This window comes from Pistacia vera, unplaced genomic scaffold (genome assembly GCF_008641045.1).
Source record: "Pistacia vera cultivar Batoury unplaced genomic scaffold, PisVer_v2 Contig372, whole genome shotgun sequence".
In the NCBI taxonomy this organism is placed as follows: domain Eukaryota; kingdom Viridiplantae; phylum Streptophyta; class Magnoliopsida; order Sapindales; family Anacardiaceae; genus Pistacia; species Pistacia vera.
The window spans coordinates 897,543-919,238 of NW_022196193.1; the positions used below are offsets into that span (position 1 = coordinate 897,543).

At 30.0% G+C, this 21,696-nt stretch overlaps 1 pseudogene; it reads right to left on the minus strand.

Moving 5' to 3' along the window:
• Positions 1–10,648: 10,648 nt before the first annotated feature.
• Positions 10,649–13,646, minus strand: LOC116140419 (annotated as a pseudogene).
• Between the last annotated feature and the right edge of the window lie 8,050 nt (positions 13,647–21,696).

Genomic DNA, 21,696 nt, shown 5'->3' on the forward strand with positions numbered 1-21,696 from the left:
GGAAAAACTCCCTCATTACTCTAATCCCGTCAGAAAAGCACTCCCAAAAAGTCATTACACACATCTCTCAAACTTTCATCTCACACTCCCATTCTCAATACACATATCCACAACACTTCTCATATTTAATCATCTCCCAACTACTAAGACTAAGCCACATCTCATCTCAATTTCAGTAGGTATACATGTACAACATATTAAATTAAGTCTCTACTCAAAGCTTAGTCATCAACTCAACTTGGTTGGATTACTTACCTGTGCAAAGAGGGTTCCTTAGCACTTTTTTCCTCCCTTCTTGTGACTTGTCTCTTCTCTACAACTCAAAACAACCAAAGGGCAGCACCAACACAATACGACCTCACTATAATACATACACTCACATCTAAAGCATGAAATTCTTACCTTAGGAGCTTTAGATGAAATCTCTACTCAAAACCCCTCTTAAAATCCCTTAGAAAACTCGTGGAAAATTGGGTGGAGAATTGAGAATATGGGCAACTGGGAAGAGGCGGGGAATGAAAATGACTAAGCTATTTCTCTACACTTTACTCTTTTAGTTCATATTTAAAGTCTTTTCACCATTTCCCATTTGCCCTTGTCCCTTTCTTGAAATTCCATCTATATCCTTTGATTCTTTACCACTACAAAAACCCCCAATACTAAAAACACAATCTCTACTAAATGTTCCTTTCATTTTAACGCCTCACCTTGTCCTACTAATAGGGGTAGAATTGTATGTGTCCCAAAAGAAGAATTCTCTAAAACTCAAGAATCTTGTTTTTATGCTCTCTCCGCGGCAAGCATTTTTCTTCGTCGCCTCGCGAAATAGGGCATAACTACCCGTAATCCCACTCTCCTCCTCCGCCCGCGGCGAAGCTTCTTCTTCGCCCCGGCTAAGATTGGTATTTCCAACTTCACCAACTCACCCAATTTCAAGCAACACTTCAACAACAAACTCATTTAAGTTACAATAACCTTTAACTAATACAACAAACTTAAATACGTACCTCAAGTTTGAATATTACAGATAGCCAACTTCCAAATATAATTACACCTGACAAAAAACTTTATGGAGTCATTTAAAACAGAAACAAAATTTAATCATTTAACAACTATAATTAATTATAACTCAGGGTTTTTCATGATTGTTTAAAAAAATATAAAGATTTCTCACGATATAAAAATATATTGCACTATTAATTTCCTAATGGTTGATTTTGTTAAAAGTTCTTGTCTCATTAATGTATTGCTCTTAATAAACATTGCAGTGAGATGAATCTAATCCCTAATAAATGGTGAGTTCTAATGCATGGCATTATATATAATCTAGTTATGTGAATTTCAAGGACTCATACCATTGTATATTTATAGAATATTGTGTTTTGACTGGTTATTGAATTAAATAACATATATATATATATTATATATATATATAGATATATATATATATATATATAGATATAATATATATATCCTGAGAGAGAGAAGAGAGCGAGAGTGAGATTTAATCTTAACGTAGACTACTGTTACTCTTGTGTATGGTGTGTATTATCTAGTTAAGTTTAGATTTTCTTTGTTTCTATATATATCGTAGCTTACTGCTTTCATTTCTGAAATAATTTATGCATAATATATTTTATATGCCTTCTTATTGATGTATTTCTCTTACTTCTTTATTTTTTGTTCTTATATGCTATATCCGTTTGATGAACTATCAAGCTCCTTATAGTTATAGGTATTCCTATTAAAGGTGATGAATCTTCTTTCTGTGAACTATTTTTGTACCTTTGTTAAATTGACTATTGATTTGTGATATCAAAATTCAATTACTCGAGTTTTTTTAATACTGGTGAATTTGACGATTTTTATTTTTTTAAAATATTTATATAAATTCTTGGAAAAGCAATAAAGTACATATTGAAAACTTCATTGTTCATCATAATTTTTCATTAGAACTGTAATCGATTAAGATTTCAATAAGATCAAAATTTAATTGATAAAGCATTTATTTATATATAATGAGCTTGTAGAATTGTGACGAGTTAATTAGAATACCATAATATAAGTATAACTGTAATAGATGCAAGTATCTTTTTGGTTATAATTTTAGAGTCGAAGTTATTCTCAGTTGTCGAATCAACAAATGCATGATATGCTTTTGATAGATCATTGCCGAACCAACAATTTATTCATACTTATAATAATAAATGTCTCCTCTGTTTGGAAATCTTTTTGTTGCCAAACAATTTTAATGTGTGGCTGTAACAAATGAAGCTCTGTTTCAGTTCAAATCTTGCTGGAAAATTATAATATTCTATGCTATAAAGTTTTAATAAAACGTTTCTCGATCCATAAATTTACATAAAAAACTATAGTAAATCGTTTGTTATCAATTTTTGCATATAATTATAACAATTTGGACTAAACACAGTTGAAAAAAAGAATGCAATTAACATATTATATTTTTTGTTTTGGTCAGGTACAAGATTGTAAGATGGTTCTTACGGATCAGGATGTAGCAACTATACAGTCATATATCCAGGAATTATATTCGCAAGCGATTGAAAAACTACAGATTAGAATATGATTGTGGAAAAATAAATATCTTTGATTTGAGAACAAAAGTATGTAAGGAGAATAGAAAATTGAGAATGTTTATATGGAACAAAAAAAGGCCTAAATTTTCAAAGCGAATAAGAAAGTCAATCTCCAAAAAGAAAAAAAGGTATTTAATATTACAACTCCATATAATTATTATCTAGAGAGTAAACAAGTTTAGTCTATATCTTTGTTGTTTTATTTTGACGTATGAATTTCATAGCAAAATGATCCATAATAAACTTCGGAAAAAAAATAACTAGCTTATTTGTTTTGATATAGTCGTACAATTATTTTATATATTACATGGTTGTGAATACTTTTTTGATAGATATGAAATAATTGTTGAGCGAATTAATTTCTGTTTTGTTTAATGATATAATTTGTTGCATGTGTAATATAGTCTCATTCATATTATTATTATTATTTTGAATTCGAGGTAACAAATTTGAAAAGCAAAAACAATTCGTATCAAAGACAAAGAAAAATCGAATAATTTCTTTAAATAGTTCTACAAATATAAATGAGGTATTTAATTACTGTTTTTGTCTTTTGCGTAAGCTTTTCTATTATATAATTTGTTGCATGGTATAGTATCAATTCTATTATTATTATTATTTTGAAATCCAGATGAGAGACCTAAAAAACAAAAACAAAGTGTATCAAACACAGAGAAGGGTTCAAAAAGTTCTTAAAATGTTTATATAAATGTAAATGAGATACGCGAGGAAAATAGAATGGAGAGGATGTCTAAATTAAAAAGAAAGAGAGGTAAAAAATATCGTGTTAGTGGTTGCCTATGTTTTTTAGATTATGACAAGTTGAATTGGCTAACTAAATCTATGTTTTTCAGGTGCTTCTCCATCTATAGATCTTGATTCTAATATTCCAATTACTAATGTAGAACAACGCAATCATGAGTTTTGAATCTGACAACATACATTCAAACATTCACTTTGTTATATTTAAAAAAAAAAACATAATGTTATTTCATTACATTGTAAAAATACAGGTGTCGACCTTTGCCGAACCATTTTTATCATTGCAAGTGTTGTTGAATATTGTGATGACCTTTTTTTATTATTTTCATTCCCATGTCAGATATTTAAAAAACAAAAGAAATCTTTATCAGAGACAAATAGAAGTTCAAAATCTCGCTCAACAGAAAGAGGTAACAAATGTCATAATAATTTGTTTAAATCCTTATATAAATATAAATGAGATATTTAATTACTGTTTTTGCCTTTTGGTTAAGCTCTTCTATTATATGATTTGTTGCATGGTATAGTATTAATTCTAATATTATTATTTTAAAACCAAGATGAGAGATCCAAAAAACAGAAACAATGTGTATCTAACACAGAGAAGGGTTCAACAAGTTCTTTAAATGCTTCTATAAATGTAAATGAGTTATGAGAGGAAAATAGAATGGAGAGTATGTTTTTTAGATTATGACAAGTTAAATTGGCTGACTAAATCTATGTTTTTCAGGTGTTTCTCCGTCTACAGATCTTGATTCTAATATTCCAATTACTAATGCAGAACAACACAATCGTGAGTTTTGAATTTGACAACATACATTCAAACATTCACTTTGTTATATTTTAAAAATATAATGTTATTTCATTACATTGTAAAAATAAAGGTGTCAACCTTTGACGAACCATTTTTAGCATTACAAGTGTTGTTGAATATTGTGATGACCTTTTTTTATTATTTTCATTCCCAGGTCAGACATTTAAAAAACAAAAGAAATCTTTATCAGAGACAAATAGAAGTTCAAAATCTCGCTCAACAGAAAGAGGTAACAAATGTCATAATATTTTTTTTAAATACTTATATAAATATAAATGAGATAAGCTCTTCTATTATATAATTTGTTGCATGGTATAGTATTAATTCTAATATTATTATTTTAAAACCCAAATGGGAGATCCAAAAAATAGAAACAGTGTATCAAACACAGAGAAGGGTTCAACAAGTTCTTTAAATGCTTCTATAAATGTAAATGAGTTATCCAAGGAAAATAGAACAGAGAGGATGTCTAAACTAAAAAGGAAAATAGGTAAAAAAATATAATATTAATGGTTACCTATGTTTTTTAGATTATGATAAGTTACATTAGCTGACTAAATCTATGTTTTTCAAGTGCTTCTGCATATGCAAATTCAGATTCTAATATTCCAATTACTAATGTAGAACAACACAATCGTGAGTTTTGAATCTGACAACATACGTTCAAACATTCAGTTTGTTATATTTTAAAAACATAATACTATTTCATTACATTGTAAAAATAAAGGTGTGGAGCTTTGCCGAACCATTTATAGCATTGCAAGTGTTGTTGAATATTGTGATGATCTTTTTTTATTATTTTCATTTCCAAGTCAAAGATTGAAAAAACAAAAGAAATCTTTATCAGAGACAAATAGAGCTTCAAAATCTCGCTCAATAGAAAGAGATAACAAATGTCATTAGTTAATTAGACATACTTAAATATTGACTCAAATATTAAAGTTACTTGGAAAAAAAATATATCATTATGAGTTCTGAAATTAACAGAATACATGTAAGTATTAACTTTGTTACTTTCTAAATATATCACGTTATTTCTTTGCATAGTGGAAAAAGAGTCGTGGAACTTTGGTGAACCATCCTACAAGTGCATTCATTGTGGATCAGTCATGTGGTACGAAGAGTGAATTGTTAAAAACCAAGAGCCAGCCATCCCTTTGTTTTCATTATGTTGTATGGATGGCAAAGTTCAGTTACCAGTATTGAAACAATCGCCAGAACCATTAAAAAGTTTATTGGATGTGGGCAGTGGTAACAAGGGGATTAGTTTCAGAAGCAAAATAAGGATATACAATTCATTTTTCTCATTTACATCGATGGGAGGGCATGTTGACCATGAGATTAACCAAGGTGGTGGTCCATATGTTTTCAAACTTTGTGGACAGAATTACCACCAAATAGGATCATTACTTCCACCTGAAGGAAGGAAACCTCAGTTTGTACAGCTTTATATTTATGACACAGAGTATGAAACCAATCATAGATTGAATTTTATACGAGATAATACAGCTGATGATACTGTTGACAAGGAATTAGTGTAGGAATTGCAATTGATGTTTGATGCGAACAATGAATTGGTTAAAATTTTTCGTTCTGTTAGGGACCATATCCATTGGAATGATATTAGAAATATGCATTTGCGGTTGAAAATGAAAAGGGAAAAAGATGGAAGATAATACAATTTGCCAGCTGCATCTGAAATTGTGGGTTTAATTTTTAGTGATATTGGAATTTCAGAAGTCGAAAAAGATATCATTGTTCATCATTCAAAAAAGGGTCCTCAAAGAATTTCTGACTTGCATCCAAGTTTTAAGGCATTAAGTTATCCAATATTATTCCCATATGGAGAAGATGGATACAAAATTGACATTAACCAGAAAGAATCTCTTGACAAAAAGTCTTCAAAGAGAAACAGGCTGAGCATGAGAGAATATTATACATTTTGATTGCAGTATAGATTACATGAAGGGCATACTCTGATGAGATCAAGTAGATTATTACAGCAATATATTGTGAATGCATATATGGCTGTTGAAGAGGAAAGATTTCGTTGGATTAGAAACAAATAGAAAAAATTAAGGAGTGATTTGTATAGCGGGTTGATGGATGCCATTTCAAAAGATGATGTTAATGCATAACATCTAGGGAAATATACGTTGCTCCCTTCGTCTCACACTGGTAGTCCCCGATATCGTGTTTAGAATTATCAAGATGCAATGGCAATTTGTAGATGTTTTGGATATCCAGATATTTTTCTGACCTTCACCTGTAATCCCAAGTGGCCAAAGATACAATATCTATAGAATTGTATAGGAGAATGTGATCAAGAAAAAAGAGTAACTGCAATTTGCAGAGTTTTTGAGATCAAAATGCTTGAGCTAATGTGAGAGATAAAAAAAGGTGAATATTTTGGTGAAACGGTAGCAAGTAAGTAATCCAATGAATAATATTTCTATCTTCTTTAAAAAATCTAATTAATTGATAATTTATGATATGAAATTATATTATACCAACTACTGCTGAACACGTTATAATTGTTTTTGTTAGTTATCTACACTATCGAGTTCCAAAAGAGAGGCCTCCCATATGCTCATATATTGACTTTTCGAGATTCCAAATATAAGAATCCTTCGGCATCCAGAATAGATGAAATAGTTTCTGCTGAAATACCAAATAAGGAAATTGATTTGTTGCCTTTGCAACTGTCGAGAATCACATGATCCACGGTTCATGTCGTGATGTTAACAAGAATTCACCATGTATGGAGAGAGGAAAATGTAAAAAACATTTTCCAAAGAAATTTGTTGATCAAACATGTTTGGATGACAATGGGTATCCAATGTACAGAAAATGGAATAATGAAGCATTTGTTGAGAAAAAGGGAATCAAACTGGATAACTGTTTTGTTGTTTCTTATAATATGAATCTTTTGGTTAAGTTTGATGCTCACATAAATATTGAAATATGCAATCAACATAGATCAATCAAGTATGTCAACAAATGACCGGACAGAATAAGAGTTTCTATGGAAGTTGAAAACAATGGTCAATAGAACAATCAATGCGAGATTTTACAGAACAAATATGAAATAAAGGCATATCTGGACTGTAGGAATGTACAAAATCCATCAAATATAATCTTTTTATATTGTTTGTTCATCTTTGCTATAAATATAACATTAATTGATTCAATTGAAAACATTACATATATATCTCTTCTATGGAAGCTTGCTAGAGGATATTTCAGTTTGACATGTATCACAGACAACCAGCTGTCGAAAGATTGCCATTCCACTTAGAGAACGAACAAACAGTTATTCTCGATTCAAATAAGTGTTTGGTTAAACTTTTGGAAAGCAAGGTTGTTACACAAATGAAATTTGACTAAATGGATGAAGTGTAATCAACGATACCAATCTGCAAGATCATTGACTTATCCTGATTTTCCAAGCAAATGGGTTTGGAAGGATATAGAAAGAAAATGGTCCCCACGATAAAAATCAAGGTGTATTGGCAGGGTGTATTTTGCATTTCCAGGTAGCGGTGAGAAATATTATTTGCGAATGCTTCTGAACTTAGTAAGAGGAGCAATATCATTTGAAGATATTCGAACTGTGAACGGAGAAATATTCAGTACATTCAAAGATGCATGTCATGCATTAGGATTGCTGGATGATGATAAAGAGTGAAATGATTGCTTGGATGAAGCATCAACATGGGCTACCGGAAGACAATTAAGACAACTTTTTGTAACTATTCTTGTATATAATGAAGTGGTGAGTCCAAGAGACTTGTGGAGAGCAAATGCAGAACGCCTATCTGAAGACATTCCCTATATTCTTAAACAGAAAATGTGGATGACAAAATTGAGATGCACTGAGGAACATATTCAAAATCATGCATTGTTTGAAAATGAAGAGCTGATGAAAAAGGTAGGAAAATCCTTAGCTGATTTCCTTGGAATGCCAATTCCAAACTATTCCATTTTTGAGAATTCACATAATAGATTAATTGTCGAGGAATTAGATTATGATATCGATAGCATGAAAACATGCACAGTGATTTATACAAGGGTCTCAAGAATGGCTAGAGACACATATACGATTCAATCCTTGATTCTATCAACAATCAAAGTGGAATACCATTTTTTGTTTACGGACATGGTGGAATAGGTAAAACCTTCCTATGGTCAACAATCATGGCCAAATTAAGATCCGAGAGTAAAATTGTACTGGCTGTAGCTACATCAAGAATTGTTGCATTGCTACTATCCGGTGGAAGAACATCATATTCACGTTTTCGAATCCTTTTAGATATCACTAAGGAAAGTGCATGTGATATCAAAAAGGGGACACAATTGGAAAAACTACTAGAGCAAATAGCTTTGATCATTTGGGATAAAGCACCCATGGCAAATAGGTATTGCTTTGAAGCTCTTAACAGAACTCTGAAAGATATTTTGTTTGAAAAACATCAATCAAATGCAAGTAGAATATTTGGAGGCATCACTGTTGCCCTGGGTGGTGATTTCAAACAGATTCTACCATTTATACCAAAAGGGAAAAAACGTGACATAATACAGGCATGTTTATCATCATCTACCCTTTGGAAACATGAGATTGAAGACAAACTTGGTAAACCCGACAGAATTGGATAACTTGAAGACTTTTGACAAATAATTACTTGATATTGGAGAAGGAAGGGACGTTGCAGAAGATGAGAGTTACATTCAAATACTTGAAGACTTGAACATCGATCAACATACCAGTGACGAAGAAATAATTATGGATGTTGTTTTTCTAGATTTATCTGCTCAAATAAATAATATTGACTATATGAGAGAAAGAGCAATATTGACACCCAAAAATGAGACAGTACATAGATTGAACGACTATATCACCTAGAGTCTGCCAACAGATGGAAAGACATATTTTAGCTCAGACAACACTTGCCAAGCAGTAGGTATCTCAAACGATGATGACATTCTCTATCCGACCGAATTTCTTAATTCTTTGATGTGCTCTGGCATGCCCAAACATGAATTGCATCTGAAGATTGGCATTCCAATTACTTTGCTGCGTAATTTGAATCAATCTGATGGTCTTTGCAATGGAACTAGACTAATTATAACCCATTTAGGAAAGTGGTCCATACAAGCGGTGATTATTACCAGGTCAAATATTGGGGATATTATTACAATTCACAGAATAATAATGTCTAATGCAGATGAAGTGGCCTTTCAGATTGAAGAGAAGACAGTTATCTGTGACAGTTAGCTTCTATATGACAATAAACAAAAGCCAAGGTCAATCACTGAAAACAGTAGGATTGTATATGAAACATCAGATCTTTACACATGGTCAATTATACGTCGCACTATCAAGAGTAACCTCAAGACAAGGTATCAAGATTCTGCTACCCCTGCAACAAGATGAACTGGCAGAAACATTGACAAACATTGTTTTCAAAGAAGTGTTTAATTAAAGGGATTGAAATGTTATATATAATAAAAAATATTCTTTGTAACAAAAAGGATTGATACATTGTATATAATATAAGACATTGTTTATGAGAGATTAATGTGAAAAATTGAAGATATTTATATGAATATGAAAAGGTCACATTAAATGTTCAAATATATATAGAAACATAAATTCCTTGATACAAAGATATTTAAAGGTTCTAAATTATTATTGTTAGGTACAATGAATGCTACATTATATGTGTTATGTGTTATAAATGCATATTTTTTACATACGCAACTCAACCACAAACTCTTGCACAACAGACATCGTCAAGATATTTAACATCAATTGGACTATTAAACACTTTAAATATACATTACATGGGCTGGAGACTTTTTTTCGTATACACAAAAATTAGCATCAACTGAATGCTTCCACTTCCATAATAATAACACAACTATAAAAACTTGCGTGGCAAATATTGTCAAAATATTGGCAAATACTATCAAAATATTTAACAAATAGTTTAAAAATTTAAAGAAATAGCATTAAGTGGACCAAAGAAAGTTACAATAGCATTGCAGTCAATACAATCTCTATGAGTCGGCATCTTCTCATTTTCAACACAATTGTCTCTAAAAAACTAGAATCTTCATTTGGAAATTTGTTCTTGAATTCTTTGACACAAGCTTTTCTGGTGGCCAAAAACATTTCTGACACCGAATCATAATCCTCTTCTTTATCTTTCTCAGCTTGTGCAATTAAATATTTGATGTTATCATTTTCTTTAGACAATTCATTACTTTTCTTTTTAAAGACTTCCTTTTGCTGCCGCTCATTTGCAAAAGACTGTTAAGCATTTCTAAACAATTCTTGACAGTGTTTCAATTCAGTTTTGACCTTTTCAAATGCCTCCTTTGATATTTTCAACTGTTCTTCCAATTTGTGAACCTCGAAAATCACATGTTCATTTTCTTTTTTCAAATCTACGATCACATCTTCTAAAACAAGCTAACGTTCTCTAATTTCTAAGAAACCTTCATAAGCCTATTTCAAAAACAATGAAACCACGTTAACATCGTCATGCCAAATAAAGTATATATTCACATGATAAACTGAAAAAACGTTACCTCTTTCCCTAGATCGAATGTTTTGCTGTCTAGCTCTTCTTTAGAAATATTTTTCCATTTTCGTTCAGAATTCGTATTTGAACCCTCTTGTTGACAACTTTTCTGCCGTTTCACCAATCTACGCAATGGAATTTCTTTTGACTGATTATCTTCTTCTTCAATCAATTTTACATGGAAGAAACCAGAATCAGGTTTCACAGAATTGAAGGCTAAAGCAAGTAAAATAGAAGTCTATAAAGGTATTAACAATTTTGACTTGGAATCACTGCTTGATCCTCCTTTATACAGAACTTCGGAATCAAGTCTTCGAATAAATTTCATCAAGTTTTTGGGAGCCATTACTACAATGAAAAAATAATATCATCAAATAAATAAAAATACAGAAAATAGACAATCATTCAACTTAATAGAAATTGTAAATCATTGTTATTACTTGGAAGACATTTATTCTTCTTCATATGTGATAGAGACACAAATTAAAACAACAATATCTTAGACGTGCTACAAAGAATACCAAAACCTTGACAACTGTTCCGAAAAATAAATAGATAATTACATGATAACAATGATGGTAACTTCTGAAGCATTTGTACCACTGGCATTTCATAACATCAATTCATAAATCAACGACAATATTACTATATACACTAAATACAACAAGATAATAAACAAAATCGTAATGAGAAAAACACCAATTCCAACAGTAGATTTATCGAGAAAGTAGTGTCCAATGCGGCTACCAGGACAACAAATAAACAACCTGACCTAAATAAACAAAATCGTGGTAAGAAAGACACCAATTTCAGCAGTAAACTTATCGAGAAAGTAAATTGCAACATGACTACCAGAGAAACCAATAAACAACCTGAGCATAAAAAATTATCAGCACAACCATCTAACAACAACTTCTTATAACAATAATAACAAATCTCAGAACTCTGTAACAATAACATGCACTTTAATCAAAGTTAAAATTGATGACAAATTAATTAGACCAATGTAAACTAAAAAACAACATTGTCACTATAACTGAAGAAAATTTACTTTACTTATCTCAACTTCAGTCAATGAGAAAACACGGACGTGGAAAACATGACAAACGGACTGGGACAAATGCCTTTAAAGCCGAAACTGACAGAGAAAACCCTAAATCCCCAAATTTACTTCAAGTAAAGTACTAAATATTAAATCTGCATGTTTTCTTTTAAGTATCAACAACATTTTAAACGACAACGTTTTTCATCATTTACGAATTTTACAAAGCCAAAACGATAGCGCACAGTAAAACTTTAATATTACCACTTCAGCCAAACAATGTTACTATAACTTATCATCAAAGTATAAAGGAAGCAAAACTCAAAGATTCCTTCAAAATCTCACTATCAAATACTAAACTTGACAATAGAAATGATTTCACAATAACAATTACAAAATAAATAACATGAATTGAAATATATAAAATACTCAATTGTGTATTAGTTTGAAACCACTTCATTTTGAAATAACATTAATGAATAACAAAAGATCAATTTGAAACAACAGAAAGTGAAATTTTAACATGTGTACATAATTATGCAGACAGATAATACTTTTCCCATGGGAGAAGATTATCACGCAAGTATTACAATGTTGACGACCTAAAACGAAAGCCTTAGGAGGATGACAACCTAAAACACAACGGACAAATTCTATATATGCTTATTCAACAACATATTATCTATATATATTACATACAAGCAAAACAAAATGTTAAAATCACAGTCTCTACAGTGTCTTAATCAAATAGCAAAAGACCTAGCCTCATCCATTTTTCATAGACCTTCCTCATACTTGTACCACCTCATAAAGCCTTCATCACTTGGAGTACGCTAGCACATGATGATGCACGAGTGCTCAGTACATGTTAAGAACTCATGTAATCGAGCAGCCTTCTCCAAGATAATTTTATCTAGCTTCTTAATAATTTTTTTGGGCATCAGTGGAGAAAGAAGTGGACCTTCTATAAGAAGACTATGTGATATGTTAAGGACTTCCAGATTTGGTAGGTCATCCAATATAAGCAATAGGGCATCCTTAACTATCACTGAGCATCTCAAGCTCAAAACCTTCAAATTGGGAAGAAATTTGACTATCTAGAAGCAAAGAGAACATCAAAAGGACCCATGACCTTGAGTTCACTGAAGTTCTTGTAATTTAGGGCTATTTCCTCTATAAGATAAGGTAGATTTACTATACTAGGTATTGTCAGGGATTCAAAAGATCTCCATGTACGAATTGCTTTGCAAATTTCATCCTTCTTTATTCTATTCCAAGCTAGGATAACGAGACGCCTTAGATGAGGGCACCTGCAGACAACAATATATGGTGCATTACTTCCTAATTCACTTTACCAAAAAGAAAATTAAAGGTGATGATCATTGGTACCAAAGACAATGCCAAAGACCCGGTCAACAAACAGCAAGAATAAAAAAACAAAATTACCTTTCAACAAGGTTTTAAACAGAAACATAAAAAAATTACCTTTCAGCAATATAAGTAAATTGTTCGTCCCCTGCATACAAATTGAAGTGAAAAATCAAGGTTCTTATTTGTCCCCGACTGAGACTCAACAAAATTTTCAACAAACGAGTCAATGCCTTATCAGGACACTCATCCATGTAAACATATGGCTTCAATGGGATTTTAATAAAATTTGATCTCAACATTGACAAATCAAGAGTTTTCCAAAGTAAAGGATCACAGCAAGCTGAACGCCATGAATTACAAACGTGAGCAATGCCTGAAGTCAACTGGAATACATCAAAACACATGAAGATTTTCACTAATAAGTCACTGTCTAGATCCTCCCATCTTCTTATAGCAGAGGCACCCTCTTTCATTTGACTAGTTGCCCAATTATCTCATAGAACTTTCGGAGCATCAGACATCTGCATAAGATATGCACATAATTCATGTACGATGCAGAAAAAATCATCCAATATATTAAGTTATATGAATTTAAAAAGATTGGTATTAATCGAATGTATCAAATACTTAATATACCTACGTAGAGATATAGATGAATGCAAACCGTTTACACTTAAGATAAATTAATACTTAATATTAAATGATTATGAACAAAAAAGTTTATATTCGTTGAATAGAATAATCAATTTTTCTTGGTAGAATAAACAATGAAGGAACGATATCTGATATATATAACAAAATCAAATAATTAATGTTCAACAAAATTAAAATACCATCATTAATTTAGAAAAATACTAAAAACGAGATTAAAAAATAACAACGCTAATTAATAATTAACACGATAATATCTACCAAATCCAAACACACAGAAAACTGTTCGCTATCCAATATCTACACAAAAATTATATAAACCACTAACACCATAACAACTTTATAATTTCAAATACTTACACCAAAAAAAAGGCCACCAGAACAACATGATTCCTTACAGAAGAACAAAAACACAACCCACAAACCTGTAACAATTGAACGAAATAGAGACAATGACAGGAACAAAATATAATAGTAAAACAAATCAAACAGTAAACAAACAAAAAAACACGCGCGATTTACCCTGGTTCACCCAATGTGGGCTACGTCCAGCTGAGTCAATATTATTGCAATATGCCTCACCTCTCTCATTTACAATGAATGAATTGCTCTCACACACATAACAAGAGAAAAGTATGTTTATATACTAAGTTTAAGAGACTAAACCTAGTTTTACAAGGATTCCTATTCCTAAGCCCAACCCAATAAGAAATTAGTAACTTAAAAGAAATCCTACAGCGGTTATACATGGAAAAACCCAAAACCGCCTATGGGCTCGGGGGACAACTCCAACAACAATTACCATCACAAATATTGCAACGAATCATTGCAAAAGCAATTCAGAATAACAACAGCACTCTTCAAGCAATACAATTAATTTAAATTTTACTAATATCATCATGTTTTGTTAATCTGCTGATTTCATTGTTTTGTTAGTCACATAGAAAACCATATGTTGACTCCCAACAATTGAAACAGATTATGCCGAATCACTTGTGTCTTTAATTCTTAACAGCTTTCTAATACATAAAAACCAAAATACATGTTAGAATGGATATTTAACTGAATCATATTTTTCACACTTTTTTATTGTTAACTTCTTCATCATACATGTAATGATATTATGATTACCAACTGTTTGAAACTATTATTTACACCTTCTTTTTGTTGTTGTTGTTGTTGTGGATCTTGTGTTTGGAAAACACTTTTTTTTTTTTTTTTTGGATCTTGTGTTTGAAAACCATTATTTAACTTACAATTTACAGATGCAAATCTCTAAACCAACAGTCAAACATAAAGTAAGTCTTACATAGAAGAAACATCTTCAAACAACGACACAAACTACCAACAATAACAACTGCAGGGCTTTCAATTCTAAAGATTCTTGTAGAAGCAGAAAATAAGCATGATTCACTACTGCTTGGAACGCATTTGTTCTTCGTGGAACATGATAGAAACAGAGGATTACAACTACTTATTGCATCTTGCAAACAAAATAACCAGCAAGCAATGTATCAGACCGCCGTTGCTCTAATCACTATGCACGACAATAGAGGTGTAAAAATTCTAATGAAATTAGTGAAAGTAACCAATCATTTCCACAAATTGAAAAATTATAGGGAAGTGTTCAAGTCCATGACTCCAACTACGACAATTCTCATTAAAAGGAGAATGTTTCGGATTTGCAACAAAGAGAATCAAAATTGTATACATTGGAATAAATCAATGTCACTAGAAAATATCATATGTCCAAGATGTAACGTAGATTACCAAATAGTATGTATGAAATATAATTTTTAGTGAGCTCTTTATATATTAAACATGTAAAAATATCTCAATAAAAGTGTTATTCTCTATATTCAATTTTATCATTGGATTGTCTACACACGCTTGACAAACATTGATCTAAATATATAATAATGTAAATTAAAAAAGTCTATAAATAAACATTCCTATCACACATAAAAAAAAAACTTTGATTCTATTACGAACCAAATTAAATCTCACACTGAATGATAACATCCATTTGAATCACGACTGCCGAACCATTATTGACTATCCAAATGATATATTATAATATCATTATGGCATTTCTGACTTGAATACTTAACAAAATAATTATTACGTTTGCTACCGTTTCGTATCCTCTTATGCAAGAACTCATTAACGTTTCTTCGATCAACGTGTTTACTTATTCTTAGCATTTATTTGTTTTCCCAAAGAACCTTTTGTATTTTCAAAACCAGATTCAGATAACAATACTGACTCCTATTAATAATAAACATCAATCTAAATATATTATAATCTTAAGTAAAAAAAAAAAAAAAAAAAACTAGAAATAACCATTTCTACTACACATTTTAAAAAACTTTTGTACCATTATTGATCAAACAAGATGAAAGCCGAACTATATGCATGTTTCATAACCATATTACTGAACCACAATTAAAAAATTAATAAATATATTGTGACATCATCATATCATCTCTGACTTTGATCACATTGTTTGTTTATCATAATAACTCAACATCTTGCCTAACCATTATTAACTACCTAACTAATATGCTGCACACTTAACAAAATATTTATTATGGTTTTCTTTAATATTGTACAGATAGTCTACTAACATTTTGTATTACCTTATCCAAATAATTATTAACACTTTTTTTATCGACACGTTTATTTATTACCAGTTGTATGTTCATATTCCACCTTTTCGTATCCTATTCTCCTATAAATATTACTCTGACAACGAATTCCAGCAACAACCTCAAAAACAATAATTCTCCATCGAGGCAACTAGAAGGTATAAATGTTCCACATCTTTTGTATGCTAAATTACAAAATCGCAAACAAAACGATAATACATATTTGCGGCAATATATAAACCATTAAATTTTTTTTTTTTTTTATATATCGAGAATTCATCTCATAATTATATTAACACATTCATGTTACCATTTCCATATATTTATAAAATTTGATTGTATATTATTTCTGCAATTGTTTTAGACATTTTTCAAGGAATGTCGGAATTGAGGGAGATTTTCAAAAAAGTTGAGAACAATCTGGATGATCTACATACTGCACGAGACAAATTCAAAGAAGTCATTGACTAGATGTTACAAATCATGAAATCTACCATGGATATTATTTACAACCTAAACAAAAGAGAGTATGCATATGCACTAAAGGAACTGAACAACTATAAGAAAAATAGAAAATAAAGTCTATATCATCCAAACCCACTTCACAGTATGAAAAAGCGATGTACTTATTTCTTTTATAACAAAAGTGTTATTCTCTATATTCAATTTTATCTTGATTTTAGTGTTACTCATTAATTGATTGAAAATTGTTCTCCATGATAACACCTTAGTTTTGATTTAATTGTTCCATCTTCACACATTGGATGAGTACTAATAATAATTATATAAGTACATTACATAGATAAATCATCTTGACTGGAAAGAATCCTATACTGTGAGAAAAAAAATTTACCAGTCAATGTCAAACTTGAAAATGAACTCAATATAAATTTTAAGTTCAAATAATTGATCTTCATAATATTAATTGATGCTAATAATAGTAAAGGTACAATTCTTAATTTTATGTTAACACAACTCTGTACATATATAGAAGTTATATTTACTCTAAAACTTGTATAATCTAACAATTATCATCTCTTAATCTAATTACTTTATTCTATTAAAATAAATTTGTTTACAACCTCAAGTAACACGTTAAGATAAATCATTTTTTTTTATCAACCAAATTAAATTTGATTATGTTATGTGATAACATCAATACCCTAAACCCTAAACTATTATTCATGATCCAAGCAATATATTATAATATCATCATGACGTTTCTTACTTGAATACTTAACAAAATATTTATTACATTTAGTACCATTTCATATCCTCTTATCCAAAAAGCTATTAACGTTTTTTTAATCAATATGTTTACTTATTACTAGACATTTATTTGTTTTTCCAAAGCACCTTTTGTATTCTCAAAAAACAAATAAATACTTTTAAATTTTAAATAAATAATTTACATAACATTAAAGTGATACGAACTTAAATCACTGATGCAAGTTGAGAATACTACCTGAATATTATGTGGTCTAATCGTACAATCGATGTTATTTTTCCAATTTATTCTTCTCATCCTTTCTATTAAACTCATGGCAGTTAGATATTATTCTTCTTAAACAACCATGTTTATTTATTATAACATCTTTATTCATGTTCCATCTATTTCTTTTGTATTCCTAATTAAACAGAACACATCTATCAATAACATCAATACCCTTCTCATTATACTTTTTGATTGACGTGATTGATATTTTGATGATATCTCGTGTTGTACTGTGTGCATACTAATCAAATATCTCAAATATTTAATATACCTATATAGAAATTAACATGAATGCGGACCGTTTACATTTAAATATAAGTAAGACTTGTCATTAAATGATTAATACAACCATCATTAATTTACAAAACTATTAAAAACCAGATTCAGATAAGAATTCTAACTCCTACTAATAATAAACAAAACATTATCTAAGCAATTGAAATACCAAAGAAAGAAAAAAAAAATTGTTCGCTACCCACACACAAACTATATAAACCACATATACCATATCGACAACATAATTTCCATATACTTGCACCCAAAAAACAACACCAAGACATCATGATTCCTTCCAAATTAACAAAAAAAACAAACCACAAGTCTGTTACAATTACCATCAGAAATTATACAACAAATAATTGTAAAAGCAACCGACAAAGATCACATCACTTTACAAGCAATACGGTTAACATAATTTTTACTAAAACCATCGTATTTCATTAATCTATTGATTTCATTATTTTCTTACTCACATAGAAAATGATATTATACAAAATGGTTATATATACAACTAATAACAATAAGATAGTAGTTTGTTTCGCAGTAGTCTTATAACAATAACGGTTAACCATACAAATGACTATGCTGAACCATGTGCAACCATGTGCATCTTTAGTTGTTAATAGTTTTCTAATAAACAAAAAACAAAATGCATTTTAAGATCCATATTTAAGTGAGTCATATTTGGTACACTTATTTATTCTTTATTGCTTAATCATAAGGTAATGGTATTATGATTCCCAATTGTGGATTATTTTTTTTAACTATTATGAATCTTGTGCTTCAAAACTATTACTTACCGTACAATTTACAGGTGCAAATCTCTGAACAAACAAGCAAACATAAAACAAATATTACAAAGAATGGACATTTCGAAACAACGACACAAGCTACCAACAATAACAACAACGGGTCTTTCAATTCCAAAGACACTTGCAGAAGTAGAAAATAAACAAGCTTTGCTACTGCTAGGAACACATTTGTTCTTTATCGAACATGATACATATATGGGATTAAAACTACTTATTGCAGTTTGCCAAAAATATAACATGCAAGCAATATATCACACTGCCATTGCTCTGCTTACTATACATGACAACAGAGGTATACAAATTCTAATGAAATTAGTAAAACTATCTAATCATTTCTACAAACTAGAATATTGCAGGAAAAAATTCAAGTCCCTAACTCCAACTGCAACAATTCTCATTAAAAGACGAATATTTGGGACTTGCAACAAGGAGAATCAAAATCACATACACTGGGACAGATCAACGTCACCAAAAAATATCACATGTCATAGATGTAACGTGGATTACCAAATAGTCTGTATGAAATTTAATTTTTAGTAACTTTCGTATGTAATTTCTTGCACATGTACAAATTTAAATGCTTTCTAGTTTAATCTGAAAATAGAAGTTAAAACTCACTCAATTGTCAACGATTGATCCAAATATTTAATAACTTATAAAGAATAATTCATCACAAGATTACAATGATCAGTAAAACGTGAACAATATTAAACACCAATTATTATGACAGTTTCAAATAATTAAACATGTTCAACAAATAGCAATCTAAATATTGTTCCTATAACATATAAAAATAAATTTTCATTCCATTATTCATTAGATTGAATTATACGCCGAACCACAACATATTTTGGAAACCCGCCTGCCGAACCATTGTTAACTATTTATTACACTCTCCTTTAATACACCACAAACTGTTTTGCTACAAGTTGTCAAGACTTTTTCAATCAACATGTCTATCTGTTATTAGATGTCTGTTAATTTTCCCAGAGCAACTTTCATACTGTGTGATACAGTACCCTAGAAATTGTTCAAACATTATGTTAAAAAAATTGAACATATACAACAAACATCAAACTAAATATATTACAATCTTAATTAAAAAAAACTAGAAATAACCATTTCTATTACACATTTAAAAAAACTTTTGTACCATTATTGATCAAACAAGATCAAAGTTGAATTATATGCATGTTTCATAACCATATTATCGAACCACAATTAATAAATTAATAAATATATTGTGACATCATCATATCATCTCTAACTTTGATACTTGACAAAATATTTATTGTCCATCATTTAAAAATGTATCAATAAGATTTTATTATTAGTAAATCACATTGTTTCTTTATCATAATAACTCAACATCTTGCCGAACCATTATTAACTACCTAACTAATATGATGCACACTTAACAAAATATTTATTATGATTTTCTTTAATATTGTACAGATAATCTACTAACCTTTCGTATTACCTTATCCAAATAATTATTAACACTTTTTCAATCGACACGTTTATTTATTATCAGATATGTTCATATTCCACATTTTCGTATCCTATTCTCCTATAAATATTACTTTGATACTTGACAAAATATTTATTGTCCATCCTTTAAAAATGTATCAATAAGATTTTATTATTAGTAAATCATATTGTTTTTTTTTATCACAATAACTCAACATCTTACCGAACCATTATTAACTACCTAACTAATATGTTGCACACTTAACAAAATATTTATTACGATTTCCTTTAATATTGTACAGATAGTCTACTAACGTTTCGTATTACCTTATCCAAATAATTATTAACACTTTTTTTTATCGACACGTTTATTTATTACCAGATATTTGTTCATATTCCAGCTTTTCGTATCCTATTCTCCTATAAATATTGCTCTGACATCAATCACTTGTTTAACTTTCTTCATATACTATACACTATAATTGTTCATTTCTTCTCCAAAACTTAATTTGAAAATGGCTGACAAAACATCACAACCAAAAGAATCTGCAACAAATACTAGCAATGACCTCAACAACAATAATTCTCCACCGAGGCAACCAGAAGGTATAAATGTTCCACATCTTTTGTATCCTAAATTGCAAAATCGCAAACAAAACGATGATACATATTTGTGGCAATATAAAAACCATTAAAAAAAAATTTGATATGTCGAGAGTTCATCTGATAATTATATTTACACATTCATGTTATCGTTTCCATATATTTATAAAATTGATTGTATATTGTTTCTGCAATTGGTTTAGACATTTTTTAGGGAATGCCTGAATTGAGGAGATTTTCAAAAAAAGTTGAGAGCAATCTGGATGATCTACATACTGCAAGAGACAAATTCGTAGAAGTCATTGACCAGATGTTACAAATCATGGAATCTGCCATGGATATTATTTATAACCTAAACAAAAGAGAGTATGCATATGCACTAGAGGAACTGAACAACTATAAGAAAAATAGAAAATAAAGTCTATATCATCCAAATCCACTTCACTGTATAAAAAAGCGATGTACTTATTTCTTTTATAATAAAAGTATTATTCTCTATATTCAATTTTATCTTGATTTTGGTGTTGCTCATTAATTGATTGAAAATTGTTCTCCATCATAACAC